Source organism: Macaca fascicularis, chromosome 15 (assembly GCF_037993035.2).
Source record: "Macaca fascicularis isolate 582-1 chromosome 15, T2T-MFA8v1.1".
In the NCBI taxonomy this organism is placed as follows: Eukaryota; Metazoa; Chordata; class Mammalia; order Primates; family Cercopithecidae; genus Macaca; species Macaca fascicularis.
This window is the reverse complement of record NC_088389.1, coordinates 121747670-121773690: the sequence shown is the minus strand read 5'-3', so window position 1 is coordinate 121773690 and position 26021 is coordinate 121747670.

Below are 26021 nucleotides of genomic sequence, written 5' to 3'. Positions count from 1 at the left end.
CATCAGTGAACACTTGGGAGTGAAGCAGGTGCTGGAGACCATTACCCAGGAATGCCTACGTCTCACCAGCACTGTGTGCCTTACATATCACGCACATCCAGGACGCCCATACACCCTCAGCATGGCGGGGAATGCGGGAGGCAGCAGAGTAGAGGAAAACAGGGGGGCCTAAACAGAGCTAAGTTCCAGCTTACCACTCATAAAAATAGTGGTACTCTTTTGGCCAGCTGGGTTGTTATGAAAAGTAGAAATAATAAATGTGAACAACCTATCGTGATGCCAGCAGCAGAGGATAGCCCCGTGCACATGTAGAATCTCACGAATGTGATTCAAGTCAGGCATCTTAAAAACCTTTTCAATGATACTTTCTTATAAAGGAGCAGGCAACATGCTTCACTAGGGAATAACAAGAAGGGCCCCTCATATAGCTGAAAAATCTCAGTACTGAGTGCTTCATCTGTGGTAACTCATTCACGAGTGGTCATTATCCTCATTTTCAGTTGGGAAAACTGAGGCCTAGAGAAGTGTCCTGAATCCTAATGTCTGTAGCGGTACATGAACTCACGAACCTCCTGCAGTCTATTTCCTGAGCCTGCCAAGTCCCTCTGCTGTACCACCTGGCACGTGACATGCCAGACTGAACAGCAAGGCAACTGGAATGAAAGTCCCTCCTGTCATTCATTCAAATTGAGTGAGTCCCTCCTCGTAAGCATTGAATGAGGTGAGAAGCGGGAGGTTGGTGAGGAGGGCAGCTGCTCCCTGCTCCACACCTTCCAGGAAAGGTGGCTGACCGGCCACGCAGCTCACATAAAGAGAATGGGGGCATTTTTATGTTAGGATGGTTTTAGGGTCTTTCAGAGGCCACTTCTTGTTTGCTCCGTGGCTGAAGGAGCTGAAGAGCTGCTCATTCTTGCTCTGGGGTGGGTTGGGGGGAATCTCATTTCAAGGTCAGAGACTGAAGGAGTTGCCTCTTTGGCTCTGCATTACAGTGCCAAATGCCCAGGCTTGGGAATTATTTTTAGTTGGGAACGTCACCCCAGAATGTTGTGATTCCAGAGATCGCCACCCAGGCAACCCTCATGCAGATGGCTGAGTAATGCAGCAGCCGGCACCAGGGCTCCAGGGAGGGGCAGGAAAGAGAGAAGCCAGTTCCTCGTGTCCTCATTTCAACTGACTGTGTGTTCCTGGTACCCTGACTTCTCCTAGTTCCTGCAACTCCAGACTCCTGCTGGGGACAGAAGAAACGTGAGTATTTCCTGGTCCCCTTGTCCTCTCCAGGCTTTCTGATTTTGAGCAGGGTGAGTACTATGCTGGTTTCCCAGATTCTATTTTCATTCTGCTGGTGCGGGATCCAACTCTGGACATTACAGCATATCCCAACAAAGCTGTCACAGGCTGGCCAGGAAACATAGGACGGGAGGGACAGAAGGAGTGGGTGAGAAGGGGAAACTGCAGTTTCCTAGCTTCTCCACCCACAGCCAATGGAAAGGGCTCTGCAGGTGCCTTGTATGGTCTTTGGAACCCACAACCAGGGAGAGAACTCAACAGGTGCAAACTGTTGAGGGAAGAGACCAGGAACTGGAAGCTGGGCAACAAGTCCTCTAGCCAGGGATGTTGTGGCAGCCCACGCTTCATAACCTTATGTGGATAGGCAGTCAATGGTCTTGTCTGCATAGACCCATACTCTGCAGCTGACATGTGCCCCTTTCGGGTGATGATGCAGTCCTTTCTGCTCCATTACCTATATACATGTGCAGAAGTTTTTCACCATATTCTGGAGTCCAACTTATTTGTCTCTTTTTAAAACATTCAGTTAGGAGGCTGGGTGCAGTGGCTCACACCTGTAATCCCAGCACTTTGGAGGCTGAGGTGGGCAGATCACCTGAGGTCACAGAGTTCGAGACCAGCCTGAACAACATGGCAAAACCCCATCTGTACTAAAAATACAAAAAGTAGTCAGGCGTATTGGCGGGCACCTGTAATCCCAGCTACTAGGGAGGCTGAGGCAAGAGAATCGCTTGAACCCGGGAGGCAGAGGTTGCAGTGAGCCAAGATCGTGCCATTGCACTCCAGCCTAGGTGACAAGAGCAAAACTTCATCTCAAAAAAAAAAAAAAAAAAAAAAAATTCGGTTAGACAGTAATCTGTACTCCAAGTAAAATCACCATCATCATCATCATCACTACCAACCACCATCATCATCTTCATCACCCAGCCCTGGCTTTTTTATATTAAACTACTGCCTCCCAAAGATAAAGACCAGATGTACTCTTTGCCATACCTTTCACCACATTCATATAATCATATAACCAGAGGCAAACATCGTTTTAGATAATATTTTATAAAACCATTTCCTGTTTTATGAAACCAGATTCACGCTGTGTACATTTCTCTGCAGATTGCCTTTCACACTTCTTGTAGTTTTTTGCCAGGCCAAAAAGTGTTGCAACAGATATCCTGGAGTACAGATACTTTTTTTTTTATGGGGTAGATTCTGAGAAATGAGATTGCAGGGCCAAAGGGTATGCGCATTTTAACTTTTTAATGGATATTGCCGGATCACTTTCCAAAACAGTTGTGGTTATTCCTATACCCATGGGCACAGTATGCAGGTGCCTTTTCCCCCAATCCTTTCTGGCACCGAGTTGTCATTTTTTCTCACTTTTAAGCAAATATATTGCATGAAATTATCTATTTCTTAAAATTTCATTTTTCTGGCTAATAGTCAAATTAATTATATTTTCATATGTTTATTGATCATTAGTAATTATTTTCTTCAAAACTATTAATATTCTTTGACTATTTTGCACTGAGATTTTAAAATCTTTTTCTTATTTTTTGAGCATTTTATTGTGTTATAGATGTTAACTCTTTATTTGTCACATATATTTTCTGTTGATCATTTGTCCTTTGACTTTGTTTATGATACTTTTTGCCATAATATTTTAAAATACAAATATCATCGGTATTTCTTGTGTTGTTTACAAAAAATGTTAACCACAAAATGAAAAGCAAAGTAATTAGAAAAGAGTGTGAAGATATATACAAGAAAGCATCGATTGCAAGCACTGTTTACCATTAAAATAGAAATAACCTGAATATTCAAATATTAAGGGTGTAATTTAATTATAATATTGTATACAATCACAGCCATCAAAAAGCAGATGACTATGATTGTATACAATACTAGAATTATAACTACATGAAATGAGACTCAAAATACATATTTTGATGTGAAAAATAAGGTTACACGGCAATATATATCTTATGACACCAACTATTTTTATATATATATATATTAAATATATATATATATTCTTTTTTCTTTTTTTGAGACAGAGTCTCACTCTGTCACCCAGGCTGGAGTGCAGTGGCGCGATCTCAGCTCACTGCAAGCTCTGCCTCCTGGGTTCATGCCATTCTTCTGCCTCAGCCTCCCGAGTAGCTGGGACCACAGGCACCCACCACCATGCCCAGCTAATTTTTTTTTGTATTTTTAGTAGAGACGGGTTTCACCGTTAGCCAGGATGGTCTCAATCTCCTCCTGACCTCGTGATCCGCCCGCCTCAGCCTCCCAAAGTGCTGGGATTACAGGTGTGACACCAACGATTTATATTTTTATAAGTGCATAGAAAATACTTGGGATATGAAAAAAACCAACCATGTTTTATGCTAGTGAAATTACGTGTGTTTTCCCATTTTTTTAATCTATGTGTATACATACTTTTAAAAAATTATCTCAATTCTGTAATGAAGAATAAGGTCTATAAGGATTTACACACAAAATGTATTATCTCTTGGGCATAGAAGTGGGCTAAGAATCATTGTTAGTCGGAGTCTCTCAATGTTAATTCCACACACCTATGTATTATTTAACTTTCAAAAACACATTATATCTGAATAAAACAGAAATGAAATGTGAATGTCAGGAAGTACTACAATGACATGAAGTGAACATAGAATAAATCTTTTAAGGTCACCCTCTGCGTGCCCTTCCCTGCTCCACTGTCAGCTGTCCTGTCCTTTCCTGTGGATAATTGTGGGTATTATTTACTCTGAGTCCTTTCAGATCCACTAAAGGTGAGTTATGTATGGATATGCATGTTTACAAATCTCTACCTTTTTAAAAAGGATAATGTCGCAGGACAATTAATTGAGAAGTAATTTTTTAGGAGCTCTAGCCATTTTATTGCTTGTATTTTAACTTAATTTATGAGGTCTTCTTGGTCCATAGTTTTCAATTTTTGTGTAGTGAGACCTCCTGAAATTTCCTTGTTGTATCTTTTATTGCTTCAAAACCCTTAGTCCATCCCCAGATTTTAAAATGCAATCTATTCTCCTTGTTTTAGTGTTTTCTAAGGCCTTCGTTGTTGTTGTTTTTTATATTTAGCTCTGTAATTCATCTAGAATATATTGTTCTGCATGTTGTGAGGTAGGAATTGAACATTTTTTTCTAAATAGAGAATGAGTTGTTTGAATACCCTTAGTTGACCAGTTCAATCTTTCCCTGCACTTGAATGCTACTATTAGAATATTCTGTATTTCATGTTTATACTCTCTTGGGTTTCATTACTCTCTTTGATTTGTTCCATAAGCTCACACACTGTTTTAACTACTATAATTTAGAATATAACTTAGTATCTGGTAGACCATGTTCTCCTTCTTGTACTTCCTGAACTTTTTCCTGGCTATTCATTTACTGTTTAAAAAGTACAAAGTGGCAGTGAGACAAGATCACACTACTGCACTCCAGCCTGACAGACAGAAACTCTGTCTCAAAAAAAAAAAAATAGATTATGAGAACAAAATACAGGAGATGGCTGGCAAGATGGCCAAATAGGAGCAGCTCCACTCTGCAGCTCCCAGCGAGATCAACACAGAAGGTGGGTGATTTCTGCATTTCCAGCTGAGTACTTGGCTCATCCTATTGGGACTGGGTAGACTCACGGAGTGGGTGCAGCTCACGGAGGGTGAGCCGAAGCAGGGTGGGGCGTTGCCTCACCTGAGAAGTGCAAGGGGTCAGGAACTCCCTCCCCTAGCCAAGGGAAGCCATGAGAGACTGTGCCGTGAGGGACAGTGCACTCTGACCCAGATACTATGCTTTTCCCACGGTCTTTGCAACCTGTAGACCAGGAGATTCCCTCAGGTGCCTACACCGCTAGGGCCCTGGGTTTCAAGGCTGGCCATTTGGGCAGACATCAAACTAGCTGCACGAATTTTTTTTTTTCCCATACTCCAGTGGTGCCTGGAACGCTAGCAAGACAGAACTGTTCATTCCCCTGGAAAGGGGGCTGAAGCCAGGGAGCCAAGTGGTCTTGCTCAGTGAATCCCACCCCCACAGAGCCCAGCAAGCTAAGATCTACTGGCTTGAAATTCGCGCTGCCAGCACAGCAGTCTGAAGTCAACCTGGGACGCTCAAGCTTGGTGGGGGGAGGGGCGTCTGCCATTACTGAGGCTTGAGTAGGCGGTTTTCCCCTCGCAGTGTAAACAAAGCCACCAGGAAGTTCGGCCTGGTTTCTAGATTCCTCCTCTCTGGGCAGGGCATCTCTGAAAAAGAGGCAGCAGCCGCAGTCAGGGGCTTATAGATAAAACTCCCATCTCCCTGGGACAGAGCACCTGGGGGAAGGGGTAGCTGTGGGCACAGTTTCAGCAGACTTAAACGTTCCTGCCTGCCGGCTCTGAAGAGAGCAGTGGATCCCCCAGCACAGCGCTCAAGCTCTGCTAGGGGACAGACTGCCTCCTCAAGTGGGTCCCTGACCCCTGTGCCTCCTAACTGGGAGACACTTCCCAGCCGGGTCGACAGACACCTCATACAGGAGAGCTCTGGCTGGTGTCTGGCAGATGCCCCTCTGGGACAAAGCTTCCAGAGGAAGGAACATGCAGCAATCTTTGTGTTCTGCAGCCTCCACTGGTGATACCCAGGCAAACAGGGTCTGGAGCGGACCTCCAGCAACTCCAGCAGATCTGCCACAGAGGGTCCTGACTGTTAGAAGGAAAACTAACAAACAGAAAGGAATAGCATCAACATCAACAAAAGGATGTCCACACAGAAACCCCATCCGAAGGTCACCAACATCAAAGACCAAAGGTAGGTAGATTCATGAAGATCAGGAAAAACCAGTGTAAAAAGGCTGAAAATTCCAAAAAATAGAACGCCTCTTTTCCTCCAAAGGATCATAACTCCTTGCCAGCAAGGAAACAAAACCGGACAGAGAATGAGTTTGATGAATTGACAGAAGTAGGCTTCAGAAGGTGGGTAATAACAAACTCCTCCAAGCTAAAGGAGCATGTTCTAACGCAATGCAAGAAAGCTAAGAACCTTGAAAAAAGGTTAGAGGAATTGCTAACTAGATTAATCAGCTTAGAGAAGACCATAAATGACCTGATGTAGCTGAAAAACATAGCACAAGAACTTCATGAAGCATATACAAGTATCAATAGCCAAATCAATCAAGCAGAAGAAAGGATATCAGAGATTGAAGATCAACTTAATGAAATAAAGCGAGAAGACAAGATTAGAAAAAAAAGAATGAAAAGGAATGAACAAAGCCTCCAAGAAATATGGGACTATGTGAGAAGACCAAACCTACATTTGATTGGTGTACCTGAAAGTGACACGGAGAATGGAAGCAAGTTGGAAAACACTCTTCAGGATATTATCCAGGAGAACTTCCCCAACCTAGCAAGACAGGCCAACATTCAAATTCAGGCAATACAGAGAACACCACAAAGATACTCCTTGAGAAGAGCAGCCCCAAGACACATAATCATCAGATTCACCAAGGTTGAAATGAAGGAAAAAATGTTAAAGGCAGCCAGAGAGAAAGGTCTTGTTACCCACAAAGGGAAGCCCATCAGACTAACAGCAAGTCTCTCCGCAGAAATCCTAAAAGCCAGAAGAGTGGGGGCCAATATTCAACATTCTTAAAGAAAAGAATTTTCAACCCAGAATTTCATATCAAACCAAACGAAGCTTCATAAGCGAAGCAGAAACAAAATCCTTTACATTCTGCACATGTGTCCCAGAACTTAGAGTGTAATTCAAAAAAAAAAAAAAGAGAAAGAGAATAAAGAAAATAAAAAGGAGACCTAGGAATGTGCTCAATCTGCCCACTTTTGGGGTCTCTTTGTTGTGTTCATTCATAAGCATTTATAATTTTCTTTATCTAGGTCTTGCACATTTTTATTAGTTTTATCTCTGGCTGCTTTTAGTTTCTGTTTCTTTACATGCTTGAAATTTTTTCCCCAATACTTTTTATAGTGAATTATTGGAAAGTGATCGATTTTTCCATTTTGATCTTGTATCTGGCTATCATGCTATCAGTTTCTCCTTTGGGATTTTCTTAGAAGAAGTTGTGGTGAGGAGAATTCTAAGATGGGGCTTATGACCTGTCCCTGGTCTCCCTCTAGGTTACACTGCAGAAGGCATTTTGCAGAGATAATTAAGGTCACCAGTCAGTTGACCTTAAGACAGAGAGATTATCTGGGCCGACCTAACCTCATCACATGAGCCTTTTAAAAGCAGAGCATTTTCTGCAGCTGCAGACAGAAGAGGAATCCAGAGATGTGAATCAGGGGGGATTCTATGTGAGGGACTCCTTGTCACTGAGATGAAGAGTGACATGTGTCAAGGAAACAGGGAGCTCAGCTGGGCAACCCCAGGAACTGAATTGTGACCACAACACCCAAGAGCTTAGAAGTGGGTTTTCCCTGACTCTCCAGACAGGAATTCAGCCCAGCCAGCACCTTGAGTTCAGGCTCTCGAGACCGCAGTCAGGGAACACAGTGCAGCCCGGCTGGACTCTGGACAACTGAACTGTGAGAAAACAAATGGGAATTGTTTTAAGTCACTAAGTTTCTGGTGATGTGTTATGCAGCAACAGAAAACAAACAGAAAAGTCAGATCATTTAGCAGGAATTAGAGTTTTGCTCTTCCCTTTCTAATATTTACACCTCTAATATATTTTAATTATTCTGTTAGTGTCTAGAACCTCCAGAAAAAGGCAAACATTGGCAGCAGTAGTGGAATTCTTGTTTGTTCCGAATTTTGATAGGAACGTTTAGTGTTTTACCATTAGTTGCTCTATGTGCAATAGATCACAGTAAACAGTTTCTTTTATCCTAATTTACAAAATGTGATATTCAGTAAGAAATGTTGAATTGTATTGAATGCCTTTTCAGCTACCATCATGGAGACTTTCTGTTTTTCTTCTTTAATTTGTAAATTTGCATTTTCATAAATAAACAATTGGAATTTTTTTTTTTTTTTTTTAAGACGGATTCTTGTTCTGTCGCCCAGGCTGGAGTGCGGTGGCACAATCTCAGCTCACTGCAACTTCTGCCTCCTGGGTTCAAGCAATTCTCCTGCCTCAACCTCCCGAGTATCTGGGATTACAGGTGTGTACCACCATGCCCAGTTAATTTTTGTATTTTTAGTAAAGATGGAGTTTTGCCACGTTGGTCAGGCTTGTCTCGAACACCTGACCTCAGGTGATCCACCTGCCTCAGCCTACAAAAATGCTGGGATTACAGGCATGAACCACCGCGCCTGATAGGTCATGATTCCTTTATATACAGCTAGATTTGGTTTTACATCATTTTACATAGGATGTTTACATCTATACACTGAATTGAGGTATGGTTTTCTCTGTGTGGTATCTGGTTTTTTAGTATCACGGAAGTGCTAGTCTTGTAGAATGAGGTAGAAAGCCTTACATTATCTTCCATGCTCAAACATGGAAATTAACTGTGTTTTAAATGTTAGTAGAATTTACTTGTGCAAGTCTCCTAGTGTCTTTCCTTATGGAGCAGTCATTCATTCATTCAGTTAGCCAATAACCACTGAGCACCAGGCATAGGTCTGGTGTCAGGGACCCCACAGTGAACAAGGCAGCTGCCTTTAAAGCGCTTACAATCAGTTAACTATCATGCACTACCTTTGATTTGGCTCCAGTTAGTATTTTTGCATTTGCAAGCTATTATCAAGTAAATTGTGTTCATATATAGTTTACTGGAAGATTCATTTAATCTATATTATAATATTTACGGGTATAAGTAGTCCTTAATAATTTTTAAAACTTCCTTGTATCTTGAGTATATGACCATTTTCATTTCCAACATTGTTCATTTGTGAATTCCCTCACTATTTCTTAACCCACCATTCGCTGTCATATCTGGTCTGTTGCTTTCAAATGTATTCCTTTTGTAATATTTTATTAATTTCTAATTTTTTGAATTAATCTTTTTTTTAGCATCCTCTTGCTATTTTTATTTTGTAGTCTTTCTTTGTGTTCCAATAATTTCACTTAAGGTTAGAGTTTTTCCTCTGAGTAACATTTTGGCCACATCTCGTAGGTTATAATAGTAGGTACTTTTGTTAGAATTCTGTACCTTCAGCTAAAATTGACTGCCATGTTAGCCCAAGATGTATTTAGAAGAATTTAAAAATTTTCTATCTGAATACACATACGTATATGTTTATGTTTACATTTATCCATGTAGTTGGAAATTTTGAATACATACATAAAACATATGCTGCACATATCTATACATATATATATTATAAGTCTAGAAGTCAGGGTCAAGGTCTGGACTGGAATGATTTTGTGATCAGTCTATGCACAGATTGTAAGTGAAGTTATGAGTACATGAAATGGTTGGAAGAAAGTAATGAGTGGGTAGAAAAGAGAGCCATGAGAAATGATAACAATGAATGCTCAAGAAAATGAGATATGGGTTTGTCATGCCAATTGAGAATGCATTCAACTATCAGTCGCAGAACCCCTGACTAACAGCAGCTTTAACTTCGGGCTAGTAGGTCTCATAGGGCAAGAAGTCCACACAAACTTGCAGGGATGGTACAGTGGCTCCACAATGCCATCCAGGTTCTTTCTTACCTTTTTGTTCTGCCATTTAATATATAGGCAAGCCTTTGTCTACATGAGGGGCTGACAAATCTGGCCCACTGCACGTTTTGTAAATGAAGTTGTATTGGGAAACAGCCACGCTGGTTTGTTTCCCTATTGCCCATGGCTGCTTTTGAATGACAAGATTAAAGTAGTCAGGAAAGAGACCTTGTGGCTAGCAAAGCTCAAGTCGTTTATCTCGTCTTTCTTCCACCTCACCTAACCCCTCCACAGTGTTAGGATTCCCAAAATGGAAATCCACAATTTAGATAGAATAAAAAACCATTTCCAGTCTAGCTCAGCACATAAGGCCGTAAGAGGCCATCACTCCTGCCCTCACAATAGAAAGAGATAAATGGAAAATAAACAACTCTTATTAGATCATAGAATTGAGTTTACAGGCCAAACCATTGCTCCAAAATAGGAAGAGAGAGATAGGTGCATATAGAGAATCACCACATACTGGAACAGAAGCCAAGGAGCAGAAACTTTCATAGGAACTAGTGCCAGGGTAGAAAAACCTAAACTATACACCAATATCTCTCATTAGCATAGATGAAAAAGCCTTCAATAAAATATTACTAAATCAAATCAAATAATATATAAAAAGAATTACATACCATGAACAACTGGAATTCATTACGGGTATGCAAAACAAGTCAACATTCAAAAATCAAGTAATATAATCCCTCATATCAACACATTAAAGAAGAAAAACTGTAAGATCATATCAATAGATACAAAAAGAGCAATTGACAAAATCCAATACCCATTCATGATGAAAACTTCCAGCAAACTAAAGGGGACCTTTGTCAACTTGATTTAAAAAAAAAATACAAAAATCCTACAACTAACGTGATACATAAGGGTGAGAAACTGGATACTTTCCCTCTAAGGTCAGAAACAAGGCAAAGCTATCCCTCTCACCACTCCTATTCAACGTTGTTCTGGAAGTACTCACTAATGCAATAAGATAAGAAAGGGAAATAAAAGTGTACAGACTGGAAAGGAAGAAATAGACTGTCTTTGTTCACAGATGATATGATGGTCTATTTAGAAAATCCCAGAGAATCAGAGATTGTTCCAAGATGGCCAAATAGGAACAGCTCCGGTCTGCAGCTCCCAGTATGATCGACGCAGAAGACAGGTGATTTCTGCATTTCCAACTAAGGTACCTGGTTCATCTCACTGGGACTGGTTGGACTTGGGCGCAGCCCACGGAGGGTGAGCTGATGCAGGGCGGGGTGTCAGCTCACCCAGGAAGCACAAGGAGTCAGGGGAATTCCCTTTCCTAGCAAGGGGAAGCCATGACAGATGGGACCTGGAAAATCAGGACACTCTCATCCTAATACTTCACTTTTTCAACCGTCTTAGCAAATGGCACACCAAGAGATTATATCCCACGGCTGGCTCAGTAGGTCCCATGCCCATGGAGCCTTGCTCACTGCCAGTGCGGCAGTCCAAGATCGAACTGCCAGGTGGCAGCCTGGGCTGGGGGAGGGGCATCCGCCATTGCTGAGGCTTGAGTAGGTAAAGAAAGTCACCAAGAAGCTCAAACCAGGTGGAGCCCACCACAGCTCAGCGAGACCTGCCTGCCTCTGTAGACTCCACCTCTGGGGGCAGGGCATAGCTGAACAAAAGGCAGCAGAAACTTCTGCAGTCCTAAACGTCCCTGTCTGACATCTCTGAAGAGAGCAAAAGAGACAAAGAAGGCCATTATATAATGGTAAAGTGATCAATTCAACAAGAAGAGCTAACTAGCCTACATATATATTCACCCAATACAGGAGCACCCAGATTCATAAGGCAAGTCCTTAGAGACCTACAAAGAGAATTAAGACTGCCACACAGTAATAATGGGAGACTTTAACACTTCACTGTCAATGTTAGACAGATCAATGAGACAGAATGTTAACAAGGATATCCAGGACTTGAACTCACCTCTGCACCAAGCAGACCTAATAGACATCTACAGAACTCTCCACCCCAAGTCAACAGAATATACATTCTTTTCAGCACCACATTGCACTTATTCCAAAATTGACCACCTAATTGGAAGTAAAGCACTCCTCAGCAAATGTAAAAGAACAAAATCACAACAAACTTTCTCTCAGACCACAGTACAATCAAATTACAACTCAGGATTGAGAAACTCACTCAAAACTGCACAACTACATGGAAACTGAACAACCTGCTCCTGAATTACTACTGGGTAAATAACAAAATGAAGGCAGAAATAAAGATGTTCTTTGAAAGCAAAGAGAACAAAGACACAACATATCAGAATCTGTGGGACACATTTAAAGCAGTATGTAGAGGGAAATTTATAGCACTAAATGTCCACAAGAGAAAGCAGGAAAGATCTAAAATTGACACCCTAACATCATAATTCAAAAAATTAGAGAAGCCAGAGCAAACACATTCAAAAGCTAGCAAAGGCAAGAAATAACTAACATCAGAGCAGAACTGAAGGAGATAGAGACACAAAAAGCCCTTCAAAAAATCAATGAATCCAGGAGCTGGTTTTTTGAAAAGATCAATAAAATTGATAGACCGCTAGCAAGACTAATAAAGAAGAAAAGAGAGAAGAATCAAATAGACTCAATAAAAAATGAAAAAGGAGATATCACCACCAATCCCACAGAAATACAAACTACCATCAGAGAATACTATAAACACCTCTACACAAATAAACTAGAAAATCTAGAAGAAATTGATAAATTCCTGGATACATACACCCTCCCAAGACTAAACCAGGAAGAAGTTGAATCCCTGAATAGACCGATAACAGGCTCTGAAATTGAGGCAATAATTAATAGCCTACCAACCAAAAAAAGTCCAGGACCAGATGGATTCACAGCCAAATTCTACCACAGGTACAAAAAGGAGCTGGTACCCTTCCTTCTGAAACTATTACAATCAATAGAAAAAGAGGGAATTCTCCCTAACTAATTTTATGAGGCCAATATCATCCTGATACCAAAGCCTGGCAGTGACACAACAAAAAAAGAGAATTTTAGACCAATATCCCTGATGAACATTGATGTGAAAATCCTCAATAAAATACTGGCAAATCAAATCCAGCAGCACATCAAAAAGCTTATCCACCACGATCAAGCTGGCTTCATCCCTGGGATGCAAGGCTGGTTCAAGATATGCAAATCAATAAATGTAATCCATCATATAAACAGAACCAAAGACAAAAATCAGACGATTACCTCAATAGATGCAGAAAAGGCCTTTGACAATATTCAACAGCCCTTTATGCTAAAAACTCTCAATAAACTAGGTATTGATGGGATGTATCTCAAAATAATAAGAGCTATTTATGACAAACCCACAACCAATATCATACTGAATGGGCAAAAAGTGGAAACATTCCCTTTGAAAACTGGCGCAAGACAGAGATGCCCTCTCTTACCACTCCTATTCAACATAGTGTTGGAAGCTTTGGCCAGGGCAATCAGGCAAAAGAAAGAAATAAAGGGTATTCAATTAGGAAAAGAGGAAGTTGAATTGTTCCTCTTTGCAGCTGACATGATTATATATTTAGAAAACCCCATTGTCTCAGCCCAAAACCTCCTTAAGCTGATAAGAAACTTCAGCAAAGTCTCAGGATACAAAATCAATGTGCAAAAATCACAAGCATTCCTATACACCAATAACAGAAAAATAAATCATGGTGAACTCCCATTCACAATTGCTTCAAAGAGAATAAAATGCCTAGGAAACCAACTTACAAGGGATGTGAAGGACCTCTTCAAGGAGAACTATAAACCACTGCTCAGTGAAATAAAAAAGGACAAACAAATGGAACATTCTATGCTCATGGATAGGAAGAATCAATACCATGAAAATGGCCAGACTGCCCAAGGTAATTTATAGATTCAATGCCATCTCCATCAAGCTACCAATGACTTTCTTCACAAAATTGGAAAATATTACTTTAAAGTTCATATGGAACCAAAAAAGAGCCCACATTGCCAAGACAACCCTAAGCAAAAAGAACAAAGCTGGAAGCATTACACTACCTGACTTCAAACTATATTACAAGGCTACAGTAACCAAAACAGCACGGTACTGGTACCAAAACAGAGATATAGACCAATGGAAGAGAACAGAGGCCTCAGAAATAACACCACACATCTACAACCATCTGATCTTTGACAAACCTGACAAAAACAAGAAATGGGGAAAGGATTCCCTATTTAATAAATGGTGCTGGAAAACTGGCTAGCTATATGTAGAAAGCTGAAACTGCATCCTTTCCTTACATCTTATACAAAAAATAATTCAAGATGGATTAAAGACTTAAATTTTAGACCTAAAACCATAAAAACCCTAGAAGAAAACCTAGGCAATACCATTCAGGACATAGGCATGGGCAAGGACTTCATGACTAAAACACCAAGAAGCAATGGCAACAAAAGCCAAAATAGACAAATGGCATCTAATTAAACTAAAGGACTTCTGCACAGCAAAAGAAACTACCATCACAGTAAACAGGCAACCTACAGAATGGGAGATAATTTTTGCAATCTACCCATCTGACAAAGGGCTAACATCCAGAATCTACAAAGAACTTAAACAAATTTACGAGAAAAAAAATCAAACAACCCCATCAAAAAGTGGGCAAAGGATATGAACAGACAATTCTCAAAAGAAGACATTTATGCAGCCAACGGACACATGAAAAAATGCTCATCATCACTGGCCATCAGAGAAATGCAAATCAAAACCACAATGAGATACCATCTCACACCAGTTAGAATGTCAATCATTTAAAAACTCAGGAAACAACAGGTGCTGGAGAGGATGTGGAGAAATAGGAACACTTTTACACTGTTGGTGGGAGTGTAAACTAGTTCAACCATTGTGGAAGACAGTGTGGCAATTCCTCAAGGATCTAGGACTAGAAATACCATTTGACCCAGCAATCCCATTACTGGGCATATACCCAAAGGATTATAAATCATGCTACTATGAAGACACATGCACACGTATGTTTATTGTGGCACTATTCACAAGAGCAAAGACTTGGAACCAACCCAAATGTCCATCAGTGATAGACTGGATTAAGAAAATGTGGCACATATATACCATGGAATACTATGCAGCCATAAAAAAGGATAAGTTCATGTCCTTTGTAGGGACACGGATGAAGCTGGAAACCATCATTCTAAGCAAACTATCACAAGGACAGAAAACCAAACACCACATGTTCTCTCACTTATAGGTGGGAATTTAACAATGAGAACTTGGGCACAGGGCGGGGAACACCACACACTGGGGCCTGTCGTGGGGTGGAGGCTGGGGGGAGGGATAGCATTAAGAGAAATGCCTAATGTAGATGACGAGTTAATGGGTGCAGCACACCAACATGGCACATGCATAAATATGTAACAAACCTGCACGTTATGCACATGTACCCTAGAACTTAAAGTATAATAATAATAATTTTCTAAAAAATCAGAGAATCAACACAAAACCCTGCTGTAACTAATAAGTGATTCTAGCAAGGCTGCAGAATACATGGTTAATATACAAAAGTTCATTGCTTTCTTATATACCAACAATGAACAATTAGAACTTGACATCAAAAACGTGATATCATTTATATTAGCACCCCTCCAAAAGAAATACTCTATTAGAGTATTCCAGAGAAACAGAAGTGAAAAGATGTATGTGTGTGTGTATATACACACACTTGCACACATACATCATATACACATGTATACATACATGCGTATCCTACATATACACACACATATATGCATTTATACACACACATATAAGTTGTATATACATATAATATAATATGATATAATATATATGTGTATAAAGACAGAGAGAGATATTTATTTTAAAAACTTGGATCATGCAATTTGGGGTGCTGGCAAGTCCAGAATCTGCAGGATTGGCAGGCTGGAGACTAAGGTAACAGTTGTTGTTGAAGGCAGCTTGAGTCTCAATGCAGTCTGCTTGCAGAATTCCGTCTTCATTGGGGGAAGCATTCTTTTTTCTCTTAAAGTCTTCAACTGACTTGTGGAAGGTATTCTACTGCACTTAAAGTCTGCTAATTTAAGTATGAATCTCACCTAAGAAATGCCTTCAGAGAAATATCTAGGAGAGTATTTGACCAAATATCCGAGTACCATGGCCTACCCAAGTTGATGCATAAAATTAACCATCACAAGTCCACTCTTTGTCAACTTGGCACCCATATACACCTCTTTAAACCATGTTTATTCTCAGAATAAAGACAGTAACAATGTCGTACTTCTGCCTAATGTGATAGAACTATCCTGCATATGGCCAAAAGTGCATTAACCCTTTCTTCAAAAAGGATGCAGCGTCCTTGGGTGATGTTTACTCTTTTCCTTGATGTCTTATAACTTAAGTATTATGAAATAAAATTAACAATGCTTAAATACTATGATACAAAGCCAATTCCTTACATTTTATATGATAAGGGGATAAGAGAAGGAAGAAAACAAAGACATTATACAAACATACATATCCGTAACAAAACAAATTCATGCTCATAACAATTGCAGTTCTCTTTTCTACAACAGGTCATACAGTCTTAGCTGCTTTTTGTAACTACTTTCATCCACTACCATTCTGTATTTCTTGTGTTTCTCAGGAAGCATCTCAGCTAGTTATGGTTTTTCACCTGGTAGAGTGACCCTAACCTTCATTCAGAAAGGTCTATGTTGTTAGTACTCTTGCCAGTTGGGTTGTTGAAGTTTTCCATTGACTTTAATTGCAGGGCATGGTAATATTAAGAGATGCCCTAAGGTATCTCCTGTATTCCAAACACACTCTTCCTTACCTCTATTGTGGATTAGTGGTTCAGTTTCCCTTTGGTCATCAGGATCAATCACACCAGCCAGCACAAAGACACAGGCTAACTAAAAGACTGAGATCTAAACATGTGATTTTAGAATGCTTACACACACACAGATATACTGTACATCACACACACCTCACACATACACACACACACCCACTACACCCTTTACTGCCATGCCTGTAGGGCTGTAGTATAATAACAGTGGGTTCCAGCTGAAAGAACCACAAGACTCAGACTCTCTCTAAAAAAAAGTACTTATGAAAGGTTAAAGTGAAGAGGAAAGATTAGGAAACAAGGATATTAGAAGAATTTTAATCCTCTGGCACCTATAGCTCAGCAAACATTAAACAGCCCAACTCCTGAACAGATTAACAAAAATCCTCACATAAATCCTAACATAAATGGCCTATTTACCTCAGTTCCTATTAACCAATATAGCATGTCAAGCATTCCACAAGAGATTTAAAGGCATGCTAAAAGGAAAAAAACTACACACACTACAAGGAGAAAAAGCAAACACTGGAATCTGACTCAGCCATGACACAAATGGTGAAACTGTCATGCAAATAATTTAAAAGACTATGATTAATATGTTAAGAGCTCTAATGGAAAACATAGAGTAAAAGCAGACAAAATGGAAAAAAAAAAAAAAGCCATGGATAATACAAGCAGGGAGATGATACTGGAATAAAGAATTGAAATAAATTGCTAGAAATAAAAAACACCATGACAGAAATGAAGAATTCTTTTGAAGGGCTCACCAGTAGATACAATACAACAAGGACAGAATCACTGAGGTTGAACACAGGTGAGTTAAAACTTCACAAACTGAAATGTGAAGAGAAGAAATAATTTTTAAAAAAACAGAACTGAATCTCCAAGAACTTTAGGACAATATCAAAATGTGCAGTGTATATATATTTGAAACATCAAAAGAGAAGAAAGAGTACAGAGAAGAAGAAATATTTGAAATAATAATGGTTAAGAACTTTCCAAAAATAATGACAGACACAAAACTATAGATGCAGAGCTCAGAGAACACAAAACATGATAAATACCAATAGAATAATATTTAGGAACATCCTACTGCAACTTAGAAAACCAAAGACAAATAAGATTAACACCAGTAAATGCTAATATATCTAGGAATAACCTATTGCAACTAAGAAAACCAAAACAAAAAGAAAATCATTAAAGAAGACAGAGGAAAAATACAGCTTAACTCTAAGAGAGCAAAGATAGAGAATACCTTTTGGAAGAGGAGAATCTTCTCATCAGAATCCATGCAAGCCAGAATTGGAGTAGTGAATTATTTAAAATGTCAAAAGAAAAAAGTTCACTAACCTAGACTTTTATATGCAGAAAAATTACCCTTCAAAGTTGAAGCAGAGATAAAGACTTCCTAAGACAAACACAAACAGAAAATTTATCACTAGCAAATTGGCCCTGCCAAAAATTCTATAAGCTCTTCAGGCAGAAGGACATAATACAGGTTGAAATCTTGGGTCTGCATAAAGAACGGAACTGCATCAGAGAGGGAATGAATGGAGGCATAATAAAACATTTTATATTTATTATTATTATTATTATTATTATTATTATTATTAGAGACGGAGTCTCGCTCTGTCACCCAGACTGGAGTGCAGTGGTGTGATCTCAGCTCACTGCAAGCTCCACCTTCTGGGTTCATGCCATTCTCCTGCCTCTGCCTCCTGAGTAGCTGGGACTACAGGCACCCACTACCATGCCCAGCTGATTTTTTGTATTTTTAGTAGAGACGGGGTTTCACCGCATTAGCCAGAGTGGCCTTGATCTCCTGACCTCGTGATCCACCTGCCTCAGCCTCCCAAAGTGCTGGGATTACAGGCGTGAGCCACCACGCCTGGCCTTTATATTTATTATTCTTAATTGATATAAAAGATAACTGTTTAAAGTAACAATAATAACATTGTATGGGGCTATTATGGCATATATAAAAATGAAATGAATGCCAGCAATGCCACAAGGGAAGGGAGGAAGCAAATAGGAATACTCCATTATAAGGCACCTGTACTACGCATGAAGTAGTATAGTGTTATTTGAAGGTAGAGTTATTTTAAAATATATTGTGTTAACTCTGGGACAACCACTAAAAAAATTTTTTTCAGAGGTATAATTGATATGCCAAGATAGGAGAGAAAATGGAATAATATAAAATGCTCAGTTAAAACCTGACAGGGCAGAAACATGTGAGGGAGGTGAGAAACAAAGGAAAAAATACAGCAAATATAAAACAAACATGGTAGGTATTAACCAACTATACCAATAATGACTTTAAACATGCATGGTCTAAGTACACAAATAAAGAGACAGAAATTTTTGGTGAGGATTAATGAAAAGAAAACTAGCTGTTGTCTACAAGAAACTCACATGAAACATAAAGATGCAAATTGTTAAAAGTAAAGGATGGGGACCTATATACCACATTAACACTAATCAGAAGAAAGCTGGAATAGTTCTATTTTCTAACAAAGTAGACAGAATTATCAGGGATAAAGAGGAACATTACATAATTATAAAGGAGTTGATTCTCCAAAACAACAGAGCAATTTTAAATGTGTGTGTATCTAACAATAGAGCATCAAAATGCATGAGGCAAAACTTGATAGAATTGAAAGAAGAAATGGACATATCCACTATTATCATTGCAGACTTCAACACTCTGTTGGTAGTTGATAGATGAAGTTGACAAAAAATCAGAAAGGGTATAGACAACCTGAGTGTCACTCCCAGTCAACTAGTTCTAATTTTTCTTTATGAAAGACTTTACCCAACAGCAGCAGAATGCACATTCTTTTCAAACTCACATGGAACATTCACCAAGACAGGTTATGTGCTGGGCCATTCTTAGACTGCAATGGAATTAAACCATTAAACAATAACATAAAGACAGCTGGATAATCCCTGGATATTTGGAAATTAAACAACATTCTTCTGTATAATACATTTGTCAAAGAAGTCTCAAGATAAAATATTTAATAAATATTTTATTTAATAAAATAATAAATAATGAAATAAATAAAATTACAACCTATCAACAGTTGTGGAATGCAGCAAAAGCAGAAGTTAGAAAGAAGTTTATAGCATGAAATGTACATACTGGAAAAGAAGAAATATCTAAAATCAATAACCTAAGCTTCCACCTTATGAAACTAGGGAAAGAAGAGCAATTTAAGCCTAGAGCAAACTGAATAAAAGAAATAATAAAAATCAGAAAAGAAATCAATGAAATTGAAAACAGGAAACTATGTAGGATATCAACAAAATCAAAAGCTGGTTATTTGAAAATATCAATAAGATCGATAAACCATTACACAGGTTAACCAAGATAAAAAGGTAGAAGACATAATTACCAATATTACAAATAAGATGTCATTATACTAATTCCATAGATATTAAAGTGATAATAAAGAATATTTCAAACAGTTCTGTCGCCACAGATTTAATAACTGAGATGAAATGGATCAATTCCTTGAAAGACATAAACTACCAAAACTTATACAAAAAAATAAACTGAATATTTTATGTCCGTTAAACAAATTGAATAATAATAACTATCTCCTTCCCTCCCCCCACCCCCCCAAAAAATTGGGCCTAGATGGAATCAATGGTAAATTCTAACAGACATTTAAAGAAAAAATAATACAATCTGTTCCAGAAAATAGAAGCACAGGGGGCACTTTCTAACTTATTCAATGAGGTCAGCTTTATCTTAATACCTAAACCAGAGAAAGATATTATAAGAAAACTACAGACCAGTATCTCTCATGAATGTAGATGTAAAACTTCTTAATAAAGCATTAACAAACTGAGTTCAACAAAGCATAAAAAGGATTATGCATCACAACCAAGTGGAATTTATTCCAGGTATGCAAAGATGGTTCAAAATCTGAAAATCAGTCAATGTAATACATCATATCAACAGGCTAACAAAAAAATCACTTGATCGTATTAATAGATGCAGAAAAAGCATTTGACAAAATCTAACAGCATTTATGATAGAAACTCTCAGCAAACAAGAAACAGAGGGAACTTTCTCAATAAACAACGCTTACAAAAAAACTATCGCTAACATTATACTTAATAGAATAACACAGATGTTTCCCTCCTAAGATCAGGAATAAGACAAGGATGTCCACTCTCACCACTTCTATTTAACATTGTATTGACAGTCATAGCAGGTGCATTAAGACCAAAAAAAAAAAAAAAGATAATAGATTGGAAAGAAATAAATGTATTGATTGTTAGTATATTTGGATTTACTTCTTATTTTGTAGTTTGTAGTAAGATACATACTCAACCATCAACTAACAAAGTCTAAAGTTATTTCACACCTGGTCCTTCTCAGCAAGACAAATACCTCAGTAGGTTTTAAGTACCCATCGAATAACCTCCCCCCATTTTATTAATGTTGACTAGATTCCAAATCCACATTATTAAGCATACAGAACAATGGCCGTGATTACCTACCAATAGTCTTGTCAATATATTTTATCGATGTGTATCACTTTGTTTCCTAAATAAGATGCCTTTCCTCTAGGTTCCTTTTCCTCTCCTTACCTGAGGCTCATCCTTAAGAGTTATTAAGGACACTGAGATGAGGAAATCATCCTGGGTTATCTGGGTGGGCCCTAAATCCAGTGCAAGTGTCCTAATAATAACAGAAGAGTAGAGCTGATTTGAGACAGGGGCAGAGAAGACTCAGACACAGAGGAGAAGACAATGTGAAGCTGGAGGCAGAAATTGGAGAGACACGGCCACAAGCCAAGAAAGCCAAGGAACACTTGAAGCCATCAGAAGCTGGAAGAGGCAAGGCAAGGTCCTCCCAAGAGCCTCCAAAGGGAGTGTGGACAACACCTTGATTCCAGACTTCTGACCTCCAGATCTGGGAGTGAATACATTTCTGTTGTTTTAAGCCACGAAGTTTGTGGCAATTTGTCATGGCACCCTCAGAAAACTAACATGGTTCCCTTTTGGTTTTTAGTTATCAACTCAATCCTTACCCCACATACACACACAACTTTGTTATTTTTGCTTTTTATTTATAATTTTTCAAATTTTTACCTGAATTTATTTTTTAGTTAAAAAAATTTTAAGAAGTCAAACTAGGTTAAGTTTTCCTAAGGGCATTTTCCTAAGGGATGTATTTTCTTCTGTGTATAAATTGGAAAATGTGAAACTGTGGAATTGACGAGATAAATAAGATGGGGTTGGTTTGCTCTACAAACAAGATAGCTTAATAAGTTCTTCACCATAATGGTCCCTGACTGAGTAAATCGATCCAAAATCAATGACCAGGAACAAGTTTCCACCCAAGATAGATGAGAAACTCCAAATATGGCATAGAGAGCGTGGAATTTAGATGTTCCCAATGAAAATGACAAAAGCGTCTTACTCATTGCTTATGAAGTTACACAGAAGGAACTAGATGGCAATGTAGCATTTAATTTCTATTCTAAACCTTTCTATATTGCCCATATGCTTAGGATATATTAGGCATTTTTGCAGTTTTCAAGACATAAGTAAAATAGTACTTTTGAGTTGTAATGCCTTTCAGAGGGTGTCCAATGCACTTACTCCATATGCCATGCGTCATGAGCCAGATGTTCATTTTTGACTTCTCTATTTGATAAGTAAAGGCTCAGGTGGATGCTTGCTGAGCTCTCAATGTGCATAACTCAGGAACTTTGCAGAATTCCCCCAGGGAAAACCCTTGAAAAATAAAGAATGTGATTTGATGGATAAACATTCCATTCCTGTGTTTCAAGTGGACAGTTCTGGTTTCACAAGTTGTCTATTAAGAACAAACCCCAGGCCAGGCATGGTGACTCACACCCGTAATCCCAGCACTTTGGGAGGCCGAGGCGGGAAGGTCACTTGGGGTCAGGAGTTCAAGACTAGCCTGGCAAACATGGTGAAACCCCACCTCTATCTAAATATACAAAAATTAGCCAGGCATGGTGGTGCACACCTGTAGTCCCAGCTACTTGGGAGGCTGAGGCAGGAACCTGGGAGATGGAGGTTGCAGTGAGCCGAGATTGCACCACTGCATTCCAACCTGGGTGACAGAGTGAGACTCCATCTCAAAAAAAAAAAAAAAAAAAAAAAAGAACCAAGCCCTCCTTGCCCATGGCAGCAATCACTACACTTTTCTTTCTTCTTTCTTCGCTGTCTCACTCCCCCGGTCCCTCACTCTTCCTCCGAGGATTGCTTCTCAAACTACCTGTCAGGCCTCTGAGCCCAAGCCAAGCCATCGCATCCCCTGTGACTTGCACCTCCGCATCCCCTGTGACTTGCACATCCACCTGCCCAGATGGCCTGACGTAACTGAAGAATCATAAAAGAAGTGAAAATGCCCTGCCCCGCCTTAACTGATGACATTCCACCACAAAAGAAGTGAAAATGGCCGGTCCTTGCCTTAAGCAATGACATTATCTTGTGCCTGGCTCATCCTGGCTCAAAAATCTCCCCCACTGAGCACCTTGTGACTCCCACTCCTGCCCACCAGAGAACAACCCCCCTTTGACTGGAATTTTCCTTTACCTACCCAAATCCTCTAAAACAGCCCCACACTATCTCCCTTTGTTGACTCTCTTTTCGGACTCAGCCCGCCTGCACCCAGGTGATTAAAAAGCTTTATTGCTCACACAAAGCCTGTTTGGTGGTCTCTTCACACGGACGCACATGCCATTTTGGTGCCGTGACTCAGATCAGGGGACCTCCCTTGGGAGATCAATCCCCTGTCCTCCTGCTCTTTGATCCATGAGAAAGATCCACGTATGACCTCGGGTCCTCAGACCCACCAGCCCAAGGAACATCTCACCAATTTTAAATTGGGTAAGCGGCCTCTTTTTACTTACTTCTCCAGCCTCTCTCACTATCCCTCAACCTCTCTCTCCTTTCAATCTTGGCGCCACCCTTCAATCTCTCGCTTCTCTTGGTTTCAATTCCTTTCATTTTCTGATAGAGACAAAGGAGACACGTTTTATCCGTGGACCCAAAACGCCGGCGCTGGCCAAGGACTGGGGAAGGCAGCCTTCCCTTGGTGTTTAATCATTGCAGGGATGCCTCTCTGATTACTCACCCATGTTTCAGAGGTGTCTGACCACGCTGCAGGGAGGCCTGCCTTGGTCCTTCACCCTAAGCGGCAAGTCCTGCTTTTCTGGGGGAGGGGCAAGCACCCTGACCCCTTCCCTCTCTGTTTCTACCCCTTCTCTGCTTTTCTGAGGGAGGGGCAAGAACCCCAACCTCTTATTTTTGTGCCCCAACCTCTTGTTTTTGCACCCCAATCCCTTATTTCCACACCCCAACATATTTTCCCACTTTTCTGGAGGGCAAGAACCCCTGAACTCCTTCTCTCCGTGTCTCTACTCTCTCTTTTCTCTGGGCTTGCCTCCTTCACTATGGGCAACCTTCCACCCTCCATTCCTCCTCCTTCTCCCTTAGCCTGTGTTCTCAAGAACTTAAAATCTCTTCAACTCACACCTGACCTAAAACCTAAATGCCTTCTTTTCTTCTACAATGCTGCTTAACCCCAATACAAACTCGACAGTAGTTCCAAATAGCCAGAGAATGGCACTTTCGATTTTTCCATCCTACTAGATCTAAATAATTCTTGTCATAAAATAGGCAAACGGTCGGTCTGAGGTGCCTGATGTCCAGGCTTTCTTTTACACATCGGTCCCTCCCTAGTCTCTGTTTCCAATGCAACTCATCCCAAATCTTCCTTCTTTCCCTCCCACCTGTCCCCTCAGTCCCAACTGCAAGCGTCGCTGACTCTTTCTAATCTTCCTTTCTACAGACCCATCTGACCTCTCCCCTCCTTGCCAGGCCGAGCTAGGTCCCAATTTTTCCTCAGTCTCTGCTCCCCCACCCTATAATCCTTTTATCACCTCCCCTCCTCACACCCGGTCTGGCTTACAGTTTCATTCTGCGACTAGCCCTCCCCGACCTGTCCAGCAATTTCCTCTTTAAAAAGTGGCTAGAGCTAAAGGCATAGTCAAGGTTAATGTTCCTTTTTCTTTATCCGACCTCTCCCAAATCAGTTAGCGTTTAGGCATCTTATTCTCAATATGCATTTTATTTTATTACCCAGTCTCCTCCTGACATTAAATAAAGCTCAAAAAATTAAATTTCGGCCCTCAAACTCCACAACAGGACTTAATGAACCTCACCTCCAAGGTGTACAATAATAGAGTAGAGGCAGCCAAGTAGCAACTTATTTCTGGGTTGCAATTCCTTGCCTCCACTGTGAGACAAACCCCAGCCACATCTCCAGCACACAACTCCAAAAGCCTGAACCGCAGCTGCCAGGGGTTCCTCCAGAACCTCCTCCCCCAGGAGCTTGATACAAGTGCCGGAAATCTGGCCACTGGGCCAAGGAATGCCCGCAGCCTGGGATTCCTCCTAAGCCGTGTCCCAACTGTGCGCGATCCCACTGAAAATCGGGCTGTCCAACTTGCCCGGCAGCCACTGCCAGAGCCCCTGGAGCTCTGGCCCAAGGCTCTCTGACTGACTCCTTCCCAGACCTTCTCGGCTTAGCGGCTGAAGACTGACACTGCCCCATCGCCTTGGAAGCCTCCTGGACGATCATAGACGCTTTGGGTAACTCTTACAGTGGAGGGTAAGTCCGTCCCCTTCTTAATACAGAGGCTGCCCACTCCACATTACCTTCTTTTCAAGGGCCTGTTTCCCTTGCCTCCATAACTGTTGTGGGTATTGACGGCCAGGCTTCTAAACCTCTGAAAACTCCCCAACTCTGGTGCCAATTTGGACAACATTCTTTTATACACTGCTTTTTAGTTATCCCCACTTGTTCAGCTCCCTTATTAGGTCGAGGCATTTTAACTAAATTTTCTGCTTCCCTGACTATTCCTAGGCTAGAGCCACACCTCATTGCTGCCTTTTCCCCCAGTTCAAAGCCTCCTTCACATCCTCCCCTCGTGTCCCCCCACCTTAACCCACAAGTATGGGATACCTCTACTCCCTCCTTGGTGACTGATCATGCACCCCTTACCATCTCATTAAAACCTAATCACACTTACCCCACTCAACGCCAATATCCCATCCCACAGCACACTTTAAAAGGATTAAAGCCTGTTATCACTCGCCTGCTACAGCATGGCCTTTTAAAGCCTGTAAACTCCCCTTACAATTCCCCCATTTTACCTGTCCTAAAACCAGACAAGGCTTACAGATTAGTTCAAGATCTGCACCTTACCA